Raw genomic sequence first — 22,100 nt, forward strand, 5'->3', positions numbered from 1 at the left:
GAGATAGTAACAGGGCAAGCGGGAATGATTGCCAAACATGAACAAGCACTAACCTCGTTATTTTCGGAGATACATGGGATATCGGAGTGCATTGAGCAAAAATGCGCAATCGCCCCCTCTCCTGGCCGAGACGCATCTACCACCTCCCTAGCCATATGCAGGTGAACCTGAGCGATGCAATGCCTTTGTATTGCAGTGCTCTCCAGTTTTTGAGGTGCAACCCTCCCAGTTCCCCACAGAGCAAGCAAAAAGCGCCTTTATGATCTTCTTGCTTACGGGGCGAGCACTGGAATGGGCCACAGCAATTTGGCAGAGGTCCCATTCTGAAAATACAACCTTAGATGCCTTTGTTGAAGCTCTTAACGACACCTTCCACCATCCACAAGTAGCAGGGGGTGTAATCTCCCCACTACTCCAAATTCGCCAGGGTAGCCGCTCAGTAGCAGATTACACCACTGAATTTCGAACCCAGACAGCAAGGGCAGGGTGGAACCCTTCAACCCTCATGGCCACTTACAGTATGTTCAGGGGTTGTCAGAAAGGCTCAAAGATGAGCTACGATAACCACTAATATCCATTCCGATTGGGTACCTACTGTAGTTACTTGGGAACTTCTGGGTGATTTAGAAGAGCTGTATAATGATACCCATCATGCAGGGCTCTTCTTGTCAGCCATGGTCTCTTGGAATGGCGCTCAAGAGACTCACTTGGAGGCATTTGTAGACTCGGTGGTAGCAGGTAATTTTATAAACTGGCAGCTAGTCCAAAGACTAGGCCTGCCACTCCCCTCACTTATTCCTGTTGCATCTTTGAATGGACCGCCATTTAAATCAGGGTTCTTTTGGGCAGAACACTGAACGCTTGACTTTTTTGGTTACTCAGATACCAGAAGTACAGGTAGTGCTAGGGTTCCCCTGGCTTAAGCAACACAACCCTAGGATTGACTGGTCGACCCGTTCTGTCCCCATTTGGGGGTTCCAGTGCTCCCAGAGCTGCCTGAGGGGGATCCAACACCCCCTCTCCACCCCCCATGTACCAGTGGATCTGACCACTGTTCCCCTGAATTACTAAGACCTTAAGGGGTGGTCTTCAAGAGGGAGGCCGAAAGACAACCCCTGCACAGGCCCTTTGACTGTGCAATTAATCTGCTCCCTGAAGCTACTCCGCATAGGGGCAGGATCACCACCTCCTTCCTGGGCTTCGTAGTGTCCTGTGGGCACCTTTGCATGGACCCAGCCAAGATGAATATCCATGGCCTACATCGGTTCGTACTGTCCGGCGTTTTCTGGGGTTTGCTAACTTCTTCTGTTGTTTTGTCAGGAACTTCAGTACCTTGGCAGTCCCACTCAGTGGAGGTGGATGCGTCCGACATAGGGGTTGGGGCAGTTCTTTCCCAATGATTTAAATCAGACCACAAAATACACCCCTGCGCCTATTTCTCACACCGTCTGATTCCGGCGGAGCGAAATTACGGCATTGGGGACTGTGAACTCCTGGCCATAAAATTGGCTTTAGAAGAATGGAGGCACTGGTTAAAGAGGGCCAAACACCAGGTTCTCATTTGGACGGATCATAAGATCCTGGCGTACACCCAGTCAGCTAAACGCCTCAACCCTCTGCAAGCCAGGTGGCCCCTCCTCTTTACCAGGTTCAATTATACTTTGTCATAAAAGCCAGGCTAAAAGAACCTGAAACCCGATGCCTTGTCACGGCAATGGGACCACCCATCTCAGGAGCCAGTCCCTGAGCCTATAATACCAGCCCCACGGATTGTAGCCCCAGTGCGCTGGACGATAGAACGAGAGATCCTTCAGGACCAAAGACAGGAGCCAGATCCAGGTGGGGGCCCCCAGGCAAATTATATGTTCCAGTTACAGTCTGAACTTAAGCCCTTTTCTTGGGGTCACACTTTGCTTTTCATCGCACATCCAGGGGTGGTTAGAACTGTAGAGTTCCTGTGACATCGCCTGTGGTGGCCTGGCATGGTCAAAGATGTTTGAGCCTATGTAACAGCTTGCCTCGTATATGCACAAAAAAGGAGCCCTGCACATGTCCTAATGGGTTGCTACAATCTTTGCCCATACCATCACAAACCTTTTCCTTGATTTTGTCACGGGATTGTCTCCCTCCAAGGGAAACATTGTGATATTAGTTGTGGTTGATCACTTCTCTAAAGCCTGCAAGTTTATCCCTTTGCCAAGACTCCCATCACTTAAGGAAAGTGGCAACTATTATTACAGCATGTGATACATCTTCACGTGGTTAGACATCATATACCACAGTTTGCCAGCCAGTTCTGGAGGCTTTCTGTAGCCTAATCGGGGCCACGACAGTCTTTCATCGGGCTTTCACCCGGAGTTAAACGGGCAGACAAAGAGGGTCAACCAGGACTTGGAATGCTCCCTTAGGTGTGTGGCATCCACTCCTCCTGGGCCGACCATCTGATCTGGGTGGAATTTGCCCACAACCATCTATAGCAATCTTCCCTGGAATGGCGTGGGTTTTGTGACAGGCAAACCCACGGTCAGCTGCTCCACAGGTTTCCAGTAAGGCAGACCCGTAGCCACCCCCTCATGCTGTTACTAGGCAACGCTTATAATGGCCATTTGGAACAATGCATGACACCTGGACACATGTCTATATAAGCCCTCAAGACAAAGCAGTAGATGTTAGGACATTTAGGAAGCACTAGGTTGTGGAGGGTTGCTCCGGTATAGGGAAAAAGAAAACTGAAAAGAAAAATAGAAATGAAAACTGAAAAGAAAACTAAAAAGAAAAAGAAATAAGAAATAATAAGAACAAGTCCTGCTTTGATAAGCAGGGAATTTGTGCTCGCATCAGTTTATTTAGTTTTATTAATAAACCTACGTTATCTCCGAACAGGGAAAACGTTCCTGAAAGGTTTGCACCAAACACTTCCACAGCTCACACACACAGCCTTTCCCCTGATGCTCTAATGGTTCATTATGCTCATAAGGGTTCTGTGTACCACATAGCGTGCTAACACCACACGCTCTCAGTCACAACATAACAGCCGTCAGTTATTATTATTTAAACACAGTTCCTCCAGTTCAGTTCCAAGTTTATTTACTGCTCCTGTCTGGACTTGGTCCAATAAATTGGCCAATTAATGGTGAACTAACACACAATAAGACACATTAGCCTGTTAGCATGGTCTAGCAACCCTAGCTTGCATCAGCAGCAAGTGCCAGCCTTGTTATTTAGAGTTTTTAGGTTTAAATTGTAATGTAATTATTCATAAGTGTAATCTGACACAAAGATCTTTTACACTTGTCAACACTACCAATTTGTATGTATTAGAGCAAAACATCACAGGTTATAAGTTATAAGTTATCACTTATATTAAAGCAGGTATAGTCAATTTCTCACAATCTCTCATTTTCCCCTCCCTTTCCCATCATAACGTCTGTCCCATGTAAGGAAACCCAAAGGCTTAAATTTTAAACAGTTTTACTTTGTATCTTAGACCACACAATGTGTTTTCCTGCAATCTTAACAGTTCCTGATTACAACCTCACCTGTTTAAAGTCTCCTATCTTTGACCGATAACAATCTTAAATGCAAGACCTGACTTTTTTGTTCCCTACATAAAAAAATACCAACAAAATAGTCACAGCTTGAAAAAGCCCTTTAAAATGTCCTTCACATCATCAGATAACAGCAGCTGATACCTGCATAACACGTGATAAAATATGCTTCTTATTGTGTTGTTTTTTCACAAAATATGCCTTACATTGTGTTGTGTTGTCTCCCAATGAGGAAAACAGTGTACATTCTGTCCTTGGTGACCTCTGACATTTTCCAAGCTTTAGTAAAATCCATATGCCTTTTTTAATCTGCTGTCTCTGACAAGCCGCCTTCAACACCTGACCTTTGTTGGCGCATGATGAGATACAGTAGGACAGGACGAACACTTACATTTAGTTCAAACATATCAATCACGGATGCTAAAGTTAGTAAACGCAATACCTACAGTCTATTTGTTGTAGCACATATCATAGACAGCCTATTTTTAACCATTTGCCCTGCCATTCATAATCTCTCCTACAGACAGAAACATACCTTGGGTAGGCTAGTTACGTGTTAGAAGTCAGGTTGTGGTACACAGTCCTGCCTTTTTCTTTCTTTCTTTTTAAGATCATAAGTCTTCTGCAATGTTTATAAATATCGGTAGACTTGTAATTATGTAAGGAGTGAGAGAACTCAGTATAACAAAATACTGTCTATTGGTTTCTTGAGGCTCAAAAGATATATAAATGTACTCAATTGGACTTGAAAACATTTTTGGGGTCAAAAAAATAAAAAAACATTTTCTTGTTCATTTAGTGGGGACAGAGTTTGTGGTTAAGAGCCGAGAACTTTATACGTACTGTATCAGTGCTAAGGCTAAGAAGTTTGCATACTTTGGCTGATGCTAACTAGGTCAGAGGAACAAAGAAGGATAATTTGTCTGGCATAAATTACAGACTCATAAACAGCATTTGGAGTTTTTGGTGTCATTATATTCTTTTTTTTTTTTGCTCATTTAAAAGATTACATAATTTATCCCGCCACTCATTAGGGGCATTGGTGGCTAAGTGGTAGTTTTCTTAACTGACATGCAGAACGCCGAGGTTCAATTCCCATCCAATGCCCGAACCCCAATGCCAGGCCCAAGCCCGGATAGGGCTTGCCTCAGGAAGGGCACATGGTGTAAAACTTGTGCCAGGTTGTGTAATTATGTAACAACACCCAAAACATTCATATTTCTGGAACTGTGGTAAGTAGGAACAGTATTTCTTAAATCCCCTGGCTTAAAGAAATAGACTTTTCGATTTTGAGTCATATTTCATCTATTTTGCTTCTCCCCATATCCATTTTATTGAATGAAAACTGTCTCAAAGTCTGACCCCATAAAGATGCCAAGTCAAGATGCGAAACGGAATGATGCCTTTACATCACAACATTTAAAACATCAAAATAATATTTTTTATGAAAAAAACACATGATTCATAATAGGTCCTTAGAGCTGTCTGAACTGGGAACATGATGCTGTCTGGTTCTATATAGAGCATGTAAGGATTTACACTAAGCAACAGAGAACGTTTGTGTTCCTTCTACAGACATATCTTGTATCTGTATAAAATCTGTTGTTATTCTAAATCACAATTTAGCACTTTTGAACTGTACTGTATTTCACCTTTAACAGTTTTGTTTGTTCTTCTTTTTAGTAAAGCCCTTATATTGTGACAAGCCACAGCATAAATTTATTAAACCATTTCTGTCCTACCTTCTTCCCTAACTTTTATGACACCAGCATTTGCGTGGTGTTTTCACTTCACTGCTTTTATTATTACAGAGGCAGACTCCATAATCCCTCAGTGTTCATTTAATGAATCATTTATTTAAAGACACACACACACACACACACACACACACACACACATTTTTTACGGGACATATGAGCAAGTTAAGCATGCCGTCACTTCCGCGGTCGCATGCTGACGCACTTTCTGTGAAAGAATGTTGGACCCCATCTCAGTGTATGACTATTTTTTAACTAACCAAGACATTTTAGGAAAAGCTTTAGTTATCGGCTGTTTCAGGGGTTTTCCTAGTGCATATGAATAGATGATAAATTGTTTGTAGCAAAAACACTTCTATTTCTAGATTCCACACTTTAAAAATTATATACAGTAGCAGCCATTTCTGGCCAAGTGCTTTGGTCTTTTGAAAATTAGTACTTTTTAAGAGGTCTTCTTTAAATGTAATGTAATCCATATTCATTTAGCAAATTAGGTACATAAGGAAATCTTAGCAATGCAGATAATGGGGCTGATAAAATACAAACACAGTATCTCACGTCACATAAGTTATATCATGAAGTGTAACATTAACAGAAATGATGGCACCACACCATAGAACCTTATATCTGGGAAAATAGCAGGCAAGTTTCTCAATCTAGATTCCATTAGAGGAAAAGACATTTCATACACATACTACATACACTACTGAAAAAGTGTCTTTTTTGTCTTTATGACAATATAAGTGGGGTGATGAACTGGCAAGGAATTGTTAAAATTCTGCTGGATGCTCTGTGCATGTTAAGAACCATCATCATTTTAAGCATGTACCCAACACCACAACAGTACACATGAAAACACATGGCCACATTACCAAAGCCATAAATATAATGAGTCGGAATTATCATTTATTCTTTATTTGTAGTACTATTTGTAAATAATTACTACATGAATGCTTTCCCAACTTCTGCATTTCATTCTCTCAACCAAGACCCTTTCTTTTGAATCATACCCTTAGCACTCTTTAATCATGTATTTACGTCACGGAGACTCCACCTGGTAATAAATATTAGGTTTGGCGACCACTGATTAAGCTTCCTTGGTCACATCACTCTGAGCCAGAGAGACAAAGGCGTTGTTCTTTACTCTGCCTTGGATAATGTTTCAGCGTCATCATGACTAAAATGTCTTTTCATGACTTGAATACACATGTCCCCTCCCTTCCCTAGAGAGTTTTCTTCTTTTTTTCAAAGTTCATCTTTTTTATTTTCCTTGTCAAAGAGCTTTTATTACTAGGCTTAACATAAAAAAAACAAAAAAAAAACAAGTTTCCTATTTTGTGACTATTGCTTTTCCTTCGTTTTTCTGTAGTACGAGCTCTGTCATGTCCATGTTTCTTGCTCTTTGTTTTTGGCTGTACTCTCTGTGTAGGACTGTATATGATTACTGTTTGTCTTAGAGGTAATAAACTTAATAAAAATGTAATAATTTGTGATTACTTTTAGAATGTAAGAACTTGACTTCTGCCATTGGTAAGTTACACAATGAATTTGTGCTCCGTGAAAATAAGCAATTTAGAGTTTTTACAGTTTTAACAGTTACAAACAAGCATTAAACTAAGCAAAGTTCACAGTTTGAAAACTCTCCACACAGCTGGCATGACAGTGCTGTATGTATGTTGTTTGTTAATTTGACTCAAAAGGTGTTAGTTTAACAACTTGCAGCTGTTTTTTTTTTTAAACTCGACTGACACAGAAAAAAATAGCAGCTAGCTTAGTGATAAACTCTATTTTAAACACTTATGAGCTTGAAAACAGTAGTACAAAATAGAGCAGTAAAATGTTAAGAGCCATGAGTTCCATGTTGACCAGGTGTGCATCAAATATCACCCAGTGGTTTTAAAACACAAGTATAAAATACACTAATAAACTACAGTATTGTGTTTCATTTGGGGATGAGCCAAAAACAGAAATTTGAAGCTCGGGGTAAAGAAACAGGAAAATATTTGTAGTCCGCTAAAGAGAAACAGTTTAAAAATGCAAGAAGTGTAATGCTATGTATGAAGATTATCCAGTGATCAGATTTCTGTATATAGAAAATTTGCTTCTTGTGCTTATTGATTATAAATCTTTTGGGGATTGATCACAGCTTCAGTACAACTAGTTTTTATACAGTTCACCTAACACCACTACATGTGGACCAAATTTTAAATACATTGAGATTACTTCACCTACACAAAGTACATTCCGCACTTTTAGTTTTCAAATTCTTTAAAATATTTGTCTTTTTTTATTGCAATCAAAATAATGTACTTTTACAGGCCGATTAAATTATATATTTTAATCCTTAATTCAGACTCAGTATATTACAGTATTATACACTACTGTTCAAAAGTTTTAGAACACTTGCAAATTTCTTTGTTTTTGTTCAGTGATTTACTTTCTACATTCTACAACAATACTGGGAATTTCAAAACTATAAAATAACACATATGGAATTAGGTAATTACGTAACAACAACAAAAACAACAGTTAGTTGTTATTATAAGACACAGAGATCAGCCTTTCTGTAATAGTTCTTGCAAGAACAGTATTCTCAAGTGCATTTGCAAAATCCGTCAAGCACCATAATGAAACTGGCTCTCATGCAGGCCATACCAGGAGGGCGAAACCAAAACCTACCTCTGCCGCAGACGAGAAGTTCATTTAGAGTTATCAGCCTGAAAAATGACCAATTAACAGCACCTCAGATTAGAGGCGCTATGAAGTCTTTACAGAGCAGACGTAACAGACACATCTCAATATCAACTGTTCAAAGGAGATTAATACATTTTTTGGACGCCTTCAGCATTCCTTTACAATGTCGGAAAAAAAAAATAAATTAGGAACCATCATGGAGTTAGAAAGTGTTCTAAAACTTTTGAACGGTAGTGAACATGTGTGCAGCCACACAATTCATTGGGCTGCTATAACCCCAGCCCTGAGTTAAGCTGCAGAGTTTATTTGTGTTGTGTATAGGTGCTATGTATACATGTTGTGTATAGATATTACACATAATATCTGCAGATGGATATTAGAACATTATAATTGTTGTTTCATACCACTGATGTAACTGAGTATACCATATAATTTAGGTTAACTTAAATTGCTTTTAATATTAATACATAACTATTAACATCATAAATGGCTATTCATAAATAATTTGCTTGACTGTAAATGCATACATTTTTTACATTTTCCTGACAACCAGCAACAGTTAAATGTGGTTTAAAGCCAAATTCTGAGAAAAATTATCAGTAGGAGCATATGGCAACATGTGGAGATTCCTGCCACAAGGGGGAAGCACATGATGAGTGGTGGCATCTCCTCTATCTGAGATATGGCCAGATAACATGGAGTTCCTCGACTGGTCAGTATCACAGCATGACAGTGTATGGTCTTACGCACTACAGTAACTTCACTTTGTTCGCTCTGCATACTTGCATGCTTGTCCCATGTACTCACCATGATTCATAATAAAATATATAATAATAGGCCAATATATATGACAAACATTCAATATAAATGTTTATATAAAAACATAAATATTGATAAAAAAAAATGTATGTGGACCTAAATATTATGCCTATCTCTATGTATCTCTATTTTACTACATTATTTTACTGAATGTAGAGCAAGGTTGGATCAATAGCTCCACCTGGAGGTAGGTTGTAGAATCCATAGTCCATAGTCCACATTCATTTTATATGGAAACTTATCATCTAGTTCATATTATGTATATTAAATGGTCTTTTTGATATTTTTAAATTCTCAGTTCAAATATATATCCTTTATAGTCAAAGGAGTTTAATAAAGTAAATCAAAACAAACAAATACATCCATAAATAATGCATTTTGAATGCATGCATTCAAGACAATTAAAAATAAATTATATAAATAAATAAAAATAATCCTGTTTGTAAATCTAGTGCGCAAATGGCAGCTGTCAAACATTTACCATTCCTAAAATTCTAGATGTCTGTTTAATTATGTAATTAAATGTGCCTGTAAGTAATGAGCCTGTTCTCCTTTAAGGCTTTGGTGGTTCATCACAACAGTAATCAGCAGCAACTTATCAGTCAGTGTTTATTTTAAATCTGTGTGTGTGTGTGTGTGTGTGTGTGTGTGTGTTTCCCCACATAAAAAACAGGCATTTGATCCATCTGTGCTGCTTCTTTTCTTACGTGCTCCAAAAAAATCAGTTCACCTGGTTCAGCGGTCAGTTCTAACTTGCATTTGGTTTTCTATGTGTAGAAAGAAACAGCATTTCAGTTTGGAATTGTCCATCTAGCCCGTGTAAGTCTAGCTCATGTTTAGCTCATGTAGCACATGCAACTTTAGATTATTTGGAGGTGACCTCAATTATTTTTTTCACAATTATTATTAAGAATAAATACGTTTTCTCCCCTTCTTCCAGTGATTTTAGCAGATTCAGGTGACAAAACCAGACCCCAGGTGGGAATCATACCCAGACCCTGGAGGTACAAGGCAACAGTGCTAACCACTAAGCCACCATGCCACTATTTACTTTATGAAACAGCAAAATGCCAGATAAAGCTATGTCTACACAGGATGACATTTCGTTTAAACTGATTCACATATGAGCTTACTTCATTACACAGTCTTAACGGAGTAAGTGTATTATGGTCTACTATGCTAATTATCAGAGGATAACAATGTGGTAACTGAATATTTAGCACCTGAGCATGCAGGCTTGGCCAAGTGAGAAGTGAAAATGCAAATGTATGCATAAATAACCCACAAAAACCTGTTATTTTCATAAAAATGTTATCAGTGTGCCTATGTATAAAGGAAGTAGAATACTGTTTCATAATAAACTAAATTGTACACTTGATTTGTGGTTCGCTATGTGCAAATATATTTTAAAATGAAAATGTTAGTTAATGCTCTATAAACCAGCAATTAAGAAACTTAATCCTCTTTTCTGACTGAATGTGCATGCGTAGTAAATAGATTGTATTATTACTATTATTACTACATAGCCCTGTCGCATAATAGTTTCTCATTTTCAAAATTTATAATTTATTGTGCTCATCTGAGTAATGTTTTACTTCGTACTCAGTACTTGTGGAGGATTAAATATTGAACACCACAGCATGCTCTGTTATATGTTTACAAATCTTAAGTGGTCCCAGATGACCGTGACATTGGATTAAGATTTCATGAGGAAAAGTCCAAGTCTGTTTGAATCAGAGTTTATAACTGAGGTGGGAGCTTTAGTCACAAATACTGCCACCTGGCTAGTGACTAAAGTGACGTCATTTCTGTGAAAGACATACAATTAATGGGTAAAAGCATACATGTACACTGTTCATTAGTGTACAATGAACACTCGTGCGAAAGTGAAACAGTTAGAGAAAACAGAAGATTGTGATGGAGATGTCTCTGGATCATTTTGTTAGACGTTTATGAAGAAAAACAGTCACATGGTGGAAGATATACTATATACTAAAAATCTACTTACTTAATCATCACACCTGTATGTGGGTCTTCCCAAACTTTTGCCACAGTTGGAGGCACATGCATTTTAAGGATGTCGTTGCATGCTGTAGCATTACAATTTTATTTCACTCAAACTAAAACATGGATTCCAAACATGTTCTAACATAATAATGCCCCTCTGCACAAACAAGGTCTATTAAGACATGATTTGCCAAGGTTGCTTAGGAAACACTGAAGTTGCACAGACACCGACTGCACGCAAGGTCTTCTCTCCTGACATCTGTGCCCCATCTCACTAATACTCTTGTGGTTGAATGAGCAAATCCCCACAGCCATGTTGCAAAATCTGTTGGAAAGACCTCACAAAACAATTGAGGGTGAAATAAGAGTAAAATCAAGGGGCAAGTTTATGTTAATGCTATGCTTTTGAAAAGGTATGTTTAACAAGGCCATATAGGTATCATTGTTACTGTAGATCTCGACATAATTTTGGTCATATATTACATTATTGTAGAGATGCAATGCATAGACAACTCATTAGAAAGACAAATGCATATTGAAATTTTTTAATTAAAGAATATTTTAATAATATTTTGCTGCCATGGTTTGGGTCTACTTGATTCATTATAGTTCTTCTAACTTGTCACCTTTATCCAATGATAAAGACCTCTATCCCGTTGAGAGTGGATACTTCCAGGAGTTACTCCTCCATAAACATGGTAGAAGGGCTCACTCTTTCCCAAACCCAGCAGATTTTGGAATGTTAGACACATTAGCGCTCTCCACCACCACCATCACAAAACAGCCACTGAGGGAATATCTTTTGGAAGAATGGTCTTCCAGTATAGTTTTGAAGACCGTACACTCTATGCCATTACATTTTTTTGGTGGCTCATGGTGGCTAAGGTGTGGGAATTAGATACTGTACTATGTCATGGCCATGACTTAGTAAAGTATGGGAAGAAAATAGCATAAAGCATGGCCATGAGATACTCTGTTGTGGTAATGTGATGAGGTTATTAAGGTGCATTATGTTATTAAGTTGAGACACATAGTATCACATGACCATGCATAAAACTATGTTGTCTCCACGTGCCATTAAGTTGTGGCCACAACATACAGTAGTATCCTATGACCACGCATTAAACAATGTTGTCTCCAGGCGTCAGTAAGTTGGGGCCACCACATAGTATCTCATAGCCGTGCATTAAACTATTTGTTTCCATGTGTTATTAAGTTGAGGTCACAATATAGTATTTTGTGGACAATCATTAAACTATTTTACTTCCATATGTTAAGTCGAGGCATGGTACCTCTACATGGTATCTTGTGGCCACGCATTGAGCTACGTTGTTTCCATGCTTTATTAAGTTGTGGCTACAACTTAGTATTTCATGGGCACTCATTAAACTACATTGTTTTCATGTGTTATTAAGTTGAGGCCACAACAGAGTATCTCGTGGCCATGCATTGAACTATGTTGCTTCCATGCTTTATTAAGTTGTGGCTATAACGTAGTATCGTGTGCCCACTCATTAAACTACATCGTCTCCAAGTTGTGGCCACGACATATTATCACGTGGCCATGCATTCCCACGCTTCCTGGCCACACCATCGTATCTCGTTCCCACACCCCTTAGTAAATTGTGGTCATGGACCACATCACACCCCCCACACACCCCACCCCGCCCCCCACCCAAAATGGTCCTTGTATTCATCACCTTGTAGACTAGAACTAATTTGTACTATATTTTTATAGTGGCACCTTTAAAAGGTGCTCTTGTGGTTTCGGGCACCAAGATTAAAGATGCATGTAGCAGACTGTACTAAAATAAAACAAAATCGATACCCTGTAAGATTATATCCAGATCTAGATCTGGTCAGTTCAGACATCAGACATTTTAACACCTGGCGCTTGGTTGGTTCAGATAACATTACAGGTTACAATGGTAAAGATATACTGGTTACAATGCAGAAGGATTTGAAACAGATTAAAACACACTGATAGCAGTATGGGGCGGAATGAACAAGTGCGCGAGACTACATTTTCGCTGAGGGGATGGAGACGCGGCGCGTCACGTGACTCCCAGACGTCATTCTCGCGCCTGTAGACGGCAGCAGGCTCTCGGGAGGCGGAGTAGAGGAGAGAGAGAGAGAGAGAGAGCGCGAGGGAAAGGAGAGGAAAGAGTGCCTTCTTCATCATCAACATCAGCAGCAGCAGCAGCAGCATGGAGCTCCGGGAGCGCTGCGCTCTCTGACCGTGCGTCTTCACACCCTTTCAGCTGAGACCACTGCCCAAACGCACACATGCAGGTAGGCGAGCTCGCACACGGCTCTCACGCGCTCCAAGAAGACACGATCGTTCACTCCGATCCTCCGGCCCATTTGTCTGCGCCGCCTCCTTAAAGAGCTCGTACCTCGGTTTGTGTGTGTGTGTCATTCTGCAGAAATGACAGCTGCTCTGCGCGCAAGCATGAGCTCGCTTCTTTGTAATGTAGCTGTGAAGAAGGGTGTGTGTGTGTGTGTGTGTGTAGTTTAAAGCATGTGCTGAATGCGTCTAGGAGACAGGTGAAGGATGTAGGAAGGGTGGACACACTGGTGATGGGATTATGTAGCACTTCTCACATACTATACATATATATTAAATTATTAAATGATTAAATGGATTCATGCACATGTTCATCTATGCACGTATTTAGTTCATATTAGACTATTGATGCATTTAATGCGTTCTAGAATGCTTTTAACAGCATGACCTCTTTAATGGGTTAAGGTTGGAACAATCCAGTAATATCATGTAATATCTCATGATACATTTTGTAACAATACACTCATAAAAATGCAACATTTCTACTGTGTTAACAACCCTTTATCTTGTAATACATTGTAGAAATTTCATCTGAATACAATGACCCAATTTTTGTCTCATCACCCTACCCAAGAACAAATCCCAGGTACTGGAGCTGTATCGATTCAATACCAAAGCCAGATCCTGGCCTAAGAGATTAGACTTCTGGTTTTGGATGAGGTTTGACAAATTTTCTGGTGCACCGTTAAAGACAACTGATAAGAGATCATGCACATGAATAGAGGAAATGAACTGTTTTAAGCACACACCATCTAATGTTTTGCATAAATAAGATAAAGATGGTGGGTAGGTTGGTAAAACTTTATTGTCAATGCATAGTACAGTTACTTAGCAATATATTGTAGTTGTAGTAAGGGCAGTGGTAGCTCAGAGGGCTAAGGCTGAGTTACTGACCAGAAGATCAGCGGTTCAATCGACAGCTTCACCAGGTTGCCACAGTTGGGCCCTTGAGCAAGGCCCTTAAACCTATCTGCTCCAGGGGCGCTGTATCATGGCTGACCCTGCGCTCTGACCCTGTAAAGACTTAACTGACTTAGTTTAACATCTACCAGAAGTGCAAATAGTAGTGTATATACATTGGTGCAAATGTGCAAACTATAAGCTGTATATATACAGTATGTATGTGTGTATATATATATATATATATATATATATATAATTTTAGAGGCCATGGCTATGCAGTAAGTATATACTGTAACTAAAGAATAGATAATGCTATGAAATGGAAAAGTGGATATATATAACCAGGAGGATATACTGTATGAGTGTATATAAATATATTTGCATATATACATGTATTGATAAATGTATATATATATATATATATATATATATATATAATTTATTTCTACATACATTAATATAGTAATACATACTGTATATTAAGAGAGTTTAGTGACATCGGAATTTACAGTTTTATACTTACATACAAACATACACACACACACACGCACAAACACAACAAGAAAATTTTATTTAAAAGCGTCTGCATTTATATAAATTTGTAATGAAAAAACTGATTTATCAGTATGAAAAAAAATAATGGCCAAAATCCTCCTCACTGATAGCTTAGTCCAAATCAAAAAGATCTGCAGTTTATTTGCATTCATATTTGATGTAGTTAAATTTTGATTTTTGCATATATGTCAACAGAATAAACCATACGCTGGCTATGAATATATGACACTGACATATACATTATACAGGAGTGCATTGAATTAAAACATACTTTTTGTCTAAATTAATGTGGCATCGACTATATACAGTGCCTTGCAAAAGTATTCACGCCCCTTGGAGTTTTTAACATTTTGTCATGTTACAACCACAAATGTAAGCCCAAGGAACATACCAGACAGGTCGGGGATAAAGTTGTGAGCATGTTTAAAGCTGTGGTTTTGTACCTGCATGCCCTCCCACACAGATATCCCTAAATATATAGAATAAATTCAGATTACATGAGTGGAACAGTATATTTTGTCTTGTAAGTGGTGGTGTGCACCTTGGAACAATTCTGATGAGCCTCTTGGATGTTAGTTTTGCTCAGGCAAAGAACTTCCAAGTCCAGGGTTGAATTAAAAATTTTGTTAAAAGGAAAGCTAGTGCACTATATAGGGTTCCTCTTGTTCCACACACACCAAGTAGTGCTCTTGATCCGGGTTAAAAGAAAGATTTGTGATTTAGCCTTGTTTTAGACGCTAGGTAGCTTTGTACCTCAGGTTAGCCATGACTAAACAGCATGAACGATTCAGAATGACTTAGAAGCAATTATTAAGGAGACAAAGTGCTGTTTAAGATGATTATCAGATGTGTTTTCTTGCCAAAGAGCTTCTGTGATTGATTTTGAATGCGGCTTTTGGCAGGCAGCTTGTCTTTCCTCACTACTGCGGACCGTACCAACGTACTTTCACCTGTGCTAGCGACAGAAATGACCAAAGAAATTAACAATGAGTGATGCATATATTTAAGCTGTTAAACTTTATTATTACGATTCGTGAAAAGCCTTCCATCTAACTCAGTCAGAACTAACTGTTGTATAATTTAAATTAATCACTATAAAATTTATTTTACAGTAAGAACATTGACAGTAGGTAGTAGTAATCTATAACGTATAATTAAATTACAGAGCCCCTGCAATTCTGATTATTTTGAATTCACAAAAATGTACTTGGTGTTCCTTGTTTTAATTGTTGGTGCTGTGGTTTTTATTATTTATTATTTTAAGTATGCATGTTCTGCTCTTAGTATTAATGGTATTTATTGAGTTTTACTGACCACCATTGATGAGTTGCTAAGCAAATATTTATTGGCTTTTGTCAAGGATAATAAAGATATCCATCCATCCATCCATCCATCCATCCATCCTGTTTAGAATGTCCAGTAAAACATATTTGTGTTCTAAGCACAAGGGACTTCTAAATACAAATACCATTAAGTAACAATTTAAAACAGGGTTTTATGTTTGAAAGGGTTCATTACCCTCATGCTTATGAATGGTATTCAATGCAGGCAGAGGTTTATCGAGCAACACTAAGAAAACAACAAGGTAAAAGTAAGATATGATGATACTTTTAATAAGCAGCTCCTCCTTTTTTTAAACACCAAAGAGCTCACAGTTCCGTCCATGTTGTTTCTGTTGGCTCCTGATGCTGAGGGTTGTAAATTTAGTGTTCATCCAGATAAAGCTGGTGCTAAATGGAAGTACCAGGAGCAAACATGTGTTTTTCACATCCCACATCTTTTTCTCTTTAGTGAACTGGATTTTCCAAAAATAGTTTTCAGGTGGCTCCTATATCACTGAAGCAGATGGTTGATAAAAGGTTTGCAACAATGACAACTGTTAAAAGCGCTATACAAATAAAATTGAAAATTGTAAACGCTTCGGCGAGACCACAGTTGTTGGCACCTCTTCATGTATGAATATTAAACAAATCTGCACACAGGGGTGATTCTGTTATGGTTCCAGTTATACATATACTAAAGGAACTTTTATCACAATGGCATAATTTGATTTCAGAGATATTACTTTGAGCCCTATTACTATTCTAAATAGAGTAAATTCCTTGAGTGGTTGTCTGGGTCACTTAAGCAGCCTGAGGGCTCTAAGCTATGAGTCATAAATACAAATTCATTCATTGCACCAGCTGCGTGTTTATAACCTAGCAGTCCATATTCATCACCTGGCAAGCTCTTGTTGGACTGTGAACATAATTTGTATGTATTTTCCAATAGCAGAGTTATTTTCTGTTGTCTAGAGAAATGTATATGCCAGATGTACCAGATATAAGTGATTTTCTATATGTTTGGCCTCAGTTGCTATTGCAGAAATGGAAGAACCGTAAAAGACTGTAGACATAGTTATAAATTGCTTTTTTAAATGAGATATGGTAAATTTGGCTTTAGTCTAATACTCTTTAGGGAATGTTACAAATGTAAAAATAAACAACAGACAGTGTTGGAGGAGAGTATGTTGATATCACATACAGTACACTCATCAACAACAGTTAACAACAGCCTGTTACGGCAAGGTCAGTTACAGTAAGGAAATAAGCGTCCTTGCTAGTTCCCCTGGGCATTTATCAGTGTTGTGTTATTGTTTAACAAAGCCAGCTACAATTTAGAAACTGAGAGTAGCGTGGTAATTGCTTGAAAGTAATACCTGTTAGACATGGTTGCTTTTGTCAATACTATTCACCTGGTGAACTACAGCCATCAGAATTACAGTACATACTGTATTTGCAGTTCATAGCTTTACATTGGAATGGTGATATGTCCTGGATATAAAAAAAAGGCAAAAGTCATGTGATAAGATTTTTTTTGTTTGTTAATGGATCTATGAATAACAAAAATATAATCCTCATCCAAAACTTGATTGGAATGCACAAGAACACAATACACATAATGAATAATGTGACTTTATTTTTGTTGCATATTTCAGATGCTATAAATATTAATATCAAGAGGCCAATATTCCAATAACATTTGTGAAGAGATAGGAAAATTTATGGGACGTTAACAAGCATATTAAGGAGGAATATCTCATTGCTTTGCAGAGAAAGATGCATGATTTACACTCTGAATCATTTCAGCATAGGAATTGACAGAGACTCATCCTTAGGTGCAGGCAGGGCAGAGCGCCACCATTTATATTAGCCATTTATTAAATGTTAATCTTTATACAATTCTCATTTACTCTGAACAATTTATAATATTAAAACTGATTTGGAGCGACCAACAATAATAATAAAAAAAAACTATTGAACAAATCTTTGCCAAACTGAAACCAACACTTTTATTGTCAGCACTGATGACAAACTATGTGACAATTTAGATCACGTGACTAGTGAATCATTTTAGCATTTGTAAAAAATACCCAATTCAGGAATCCCCACCGACATGCTTTTGCTACCGATTCAGGATGTTTAGAGAGCGAGAGAGAGAGAGAGAGAGAGAGAGCATGACTTTAAAGCTCCTGACTCAATTTTGCTTTACACAATGTCATTTTTCATGTTAAACCAAAATTTATGGTCATTAGCCTGTCATTAGTGCTGTCTTTATTCTGTGCTTCAGGTTTATGGCAAAAGGCAAGCTACATGTACTAATCACAGGGCATGGAAGTTTAGAAGTGTGAGGTCATTGGCTTTGCGTTGTGAGCAACGCACCCTGATAATCATCTGGGCTCATCTGATGCTGTTGATGTTGTGGATAGAAAAGGCGCTGGCCTTTTAACCCATACTTCTCTCAGAATAAACTGCTGCAGCCACTAAAATGATGGAAATGTCCCAAAAAGCACAGAAAGGTGTGGTAGTTTTTACTGTGTGGGAGCTGTACTGTGATCACACCTGTTAGCACGATTTGAGGGGTTGCTGCAAACTGAGATTATCACACATGAGAACTGTTCAGCACTGAAGAATCGGCATGGATGAAAAGATTGTGCTGTGATATTTGTTAATGTTGATTAACCCATAATGACTGCAGAATTTAGTAATCTAGATAGTGTGGAGTTATACATGCTATTACAATGAAGAGTAATTGTTTTATTTAGAATACGCTTCTTTATGCAGGTTTACATCATTTGAATACTGGTATTATAGGTATTATTACATAGGGGTCCAGGGGTAGCTCAGTGGTTAAGGCATTGGACTACGGTTCGGAAGATCCCAGGTTCAAACCCACAACCACCATTTTGCCACTGTTGGGCCCTTGAGCAAGGCCCTTAACCCTCAACTGCTCAGGTGTGTAATGAGATTAAAATGTAAGTCGCTCTGGATAAGAGCGTCTGCCAAATGCCTAAATGTAAAATGGTATTAATTGTGTACAGCATATCCACAATTGCATTTTCTAATTGCCCTTGATGAACCTAAACATGAATAAAAGCTCATATTTCAGCTTACAGTAAATATCCACTATGTTATTGTGTTTTTGGTTTATTGGGATGGTTTTCTACTTACAGGCCACCACAGTCTAAATAAAACACCTAACTACAGTTAGTCTCCAACATACGAACGAGTTCCACTTTAAGAACTCGTTCATAAGTCCAACAAAACATTGTCCCGGTACTAGGATACTAACACAATTGACTATAGAAAGTATAAAACATGTTCTATGACCTTGTCCATGTTCTTTAGAATTGTGCCAGTAGTTGAACGATTTATGTTAAAAGAAGAAGCAGTTTCTGCCATTTTTTCACCATTCTTTTCATTTTTTTCACTTTTTATTTTCACTCAATCACTGCTGCTTTTGCACTTGCTTCCTGACATATGAACAGTTGTTTGTATATTCCAAAGTTCAGAACTTGAATGTTTGTATGTAGGAGACTTATTTACTAATACTAGTCTATTTGCACCCGTGGTGCAGTTTTATTGTGATGTCTTGACACTTTACAGAATAATTCTTTGAAACTTAGTGGTCTCAAATCCATACTATAAAGTTACATTTGAATGCATGGCTTAATTGGTTGGATCTAATGCTCTCGTGCCCAATAGACTCTTTGTACTTAGCCATCTGAGTCAATATCAGGATAGAGTGAAATAACATAAAGGTAAATATAATGTCTTTATTATATTTTAGTTTTTTCCCTTGAAAGAAAAATTAAAGACTGATAAATAATGATTTAAGCACATGTTATATTAACTACACATTACATTTGGAGCTCTGGACATAATGTGAGAGCTAAGTGCAATATTGTTTTTTAGAGAATGACAATTAGCTTTGTGCTTTATTTGCGCTGCTTTATTTACTATGCGATGAGATAAAGAAATGATGCGACAATCAACTGTTCTTGCAGTTTTTCTCTCCGTATTCCTAGCAACTCTGAGACATGCAGCCTAAGGTTACTGAATGCTGTAACTAAGCTGTCCTTGTGGCTATAAGCTGACTGTGCCACTTCTGAGTGGGTCCTCAAGGTCATAGCATGTTTAAATAGGCAGTAGCAGTGGAATTCCCTAAAGTACCTGGCCACAGGGGACTCATTTAAAAAACATGACCTAAATCTTGCTTACAAGGCCCAACTGTTACTCTTTAGGAGTCATTTGCATAAGCAATGAATCCACCAAACTGGAAAATTGGGAAAGAATGTGTCTCTTATGTGCATAGCTGTCTTAGGGTGGACTTTATCATGACCGGTGTGCACTTTAGAGGAAGTCTCTGGCCCATTTTCAAGATATACACATTCATAAAACCATTAAACGTACATCCTACTGTATATATCCATAGTGATCTCGTCCTGGAGCTCATGCAAGTGTTGCACTTTGCTAATCCATATATGCTTTCATGCTAATGGAAGCACCAACAGGTAAAAGATAATTGTGATCATAAAAAGTCATCCATTTTAAAAAAAATTACCAATTTTTATCGATTTTCTGTCATTTCCATGGTTTTATTTGTGTGAGCATGACTTGAAAAAGCTCAATTGGACCAAGCTTGGTTCTTTTCTTTTTTGGCTGCTGCCATCATTTGATTTTTGAGTGGCTCTGAGTTACTTTGCCAGTTCCCTCTTTATAAACTTGGCTCTGCAGTGGTAACTCATGCTGACAAGCTTCATAAATCATTTGTGGCTCTTTGATGTTTCAATGGAGGGAAGAGGAAGTGAAATTTTAACACTGATAAGATACAGGAAATCCATTTTTTATTCATATGTAGTGACTATATGTATAACATGGTGTTTCATACTAGACAAAGTGAAACCGCGCCAGTATAACTGATTTATTAGACAAGCATAGCTCGCTCACCCACTTAGGTGTATGGATATAGACTAATATGTTTCAATACACAGTGTGTGTGAATCAACTTCTAGCTCTACATTAATCTAAGTTTGCGAACACATGACGAGTGGCAGCCAGATACAGTACATATGGTCATAGTTTTATGCCAGAAATGCCAACCGTTAGTGTTATCGTTGCACTGTGAATTGTCCAGCAGTCAAATAATAATAAGCTCAGCAGTGATTCTATGGTGGTCCCTTTGCACTGCTGGACAGGATACGGAATAGGCTGACTAATCGTGCATAGCAACGATCGGCTACAGTCAGTAATTATATACCTGCAGATAACCCAGGATAATTATATGGGTAGTAAAAATATCTCTGTAGTACTCAGTTTTTCTCCAAAAGGGGATGTTTTTGACAAAATTCCATCAGCTGTATAAGCAAGCGCTTAAGGCTGTAGGAGGTGAAATCAGCTGTTATTCAAAATGGTCGATGACATAATTGTTTTTTTTTGGGTCCAGAAAGTCCAGAGAGTATAAATAAGCTTTTTCTCCTTATATGTCTTTACGTCATTGCTGAGAAAAAAAAAGAAATGTTATTAATCAGATGTCCATCGCTATTAAAGGACATATTTCTGATGGCATTAGTTTTCCAGGAGTAACCTGTCATCTATAGTACAGCTCATTTTACCTCTTGCACAAAGGACAAATTAGTCATACTGTAGTGATGCTTTAGAAGTGACTGGTGACACCAAAATTGTCTTTTAGTTGGATAGATAATGAAAAAGGGCTGATTAAATTCTCAGAAGTCTGGAATACCATCAGATGAATGGCTTGTTTTGAAAAGAGCTGTTACATCATCAAGCACTTTGCTTCAGAGGCAGTTGGAGTTTCATGAAGGACTTTTTTTCTGAATGTGCATTTTTTTTTCTTTAGAAATGTTGTGCATTTTGCAAAATGTTTTCTACATTGACGGTAATTAAGCCATGCAGTTATTTCCTGGATTCAATACCTGACCATCACATAATATTAAGGGCTTCCTTAATATTCCAATTGTGTGGAAACACACAATTGTCTAAAACGTCTTTGTATGTTTTAACACTAAGATTTTCCTTACCTCAAGGTAAGGGGCCTACCCCAAACATGTTCCAGCGTGACAATGCACCTGTATGCAAAGCAAGGTCCATGAAGACCTGCTTTGCACAGACACTGGCCTCTACTGAACAC

At 38.1% G+C, this 22,100-nt stretch overlaps 1 protein-coding gene across 1 annotated transcript in view; it reads left to right on the top strand.

Moving 5' to 3' along the window:
• The first annotated feature begins 12,970 nt into the window (after positions 1–12,970).
• The window catches only part of slc4a3 (solute carrier family 4 member 3), a 73,124-nt gene continuing 63,994 nt past the window's right edge, over positions 12,971–22,100 (top strand). The window contains exon 1 of the mRNA XM_053495922.1: positions 12,971–13,117. The gene's annotated coding sequence lies outside the window, so the exon portion shown is untranslated. The remainder of the gene's footprint in view (positions 13,118–22,100) is intronic.

The sequence above is a fragment of the Clarias gariepinus genome, chromosome 5 (genome assembly GCF_024256425.1).
Source record: "Clarias gariepinus isolate MV-2021 ecotype Netherlands chromosome 5, CGAR_prim_01v2, whole genome shotgun sequence".
Taxonomy (NCBI): domain Eukaryota; kingdom Metazoa; phylum Chordata; class Actinopteri; order Siluriformes; family Clariidae; genus Clarias; species Clarias gariepinus.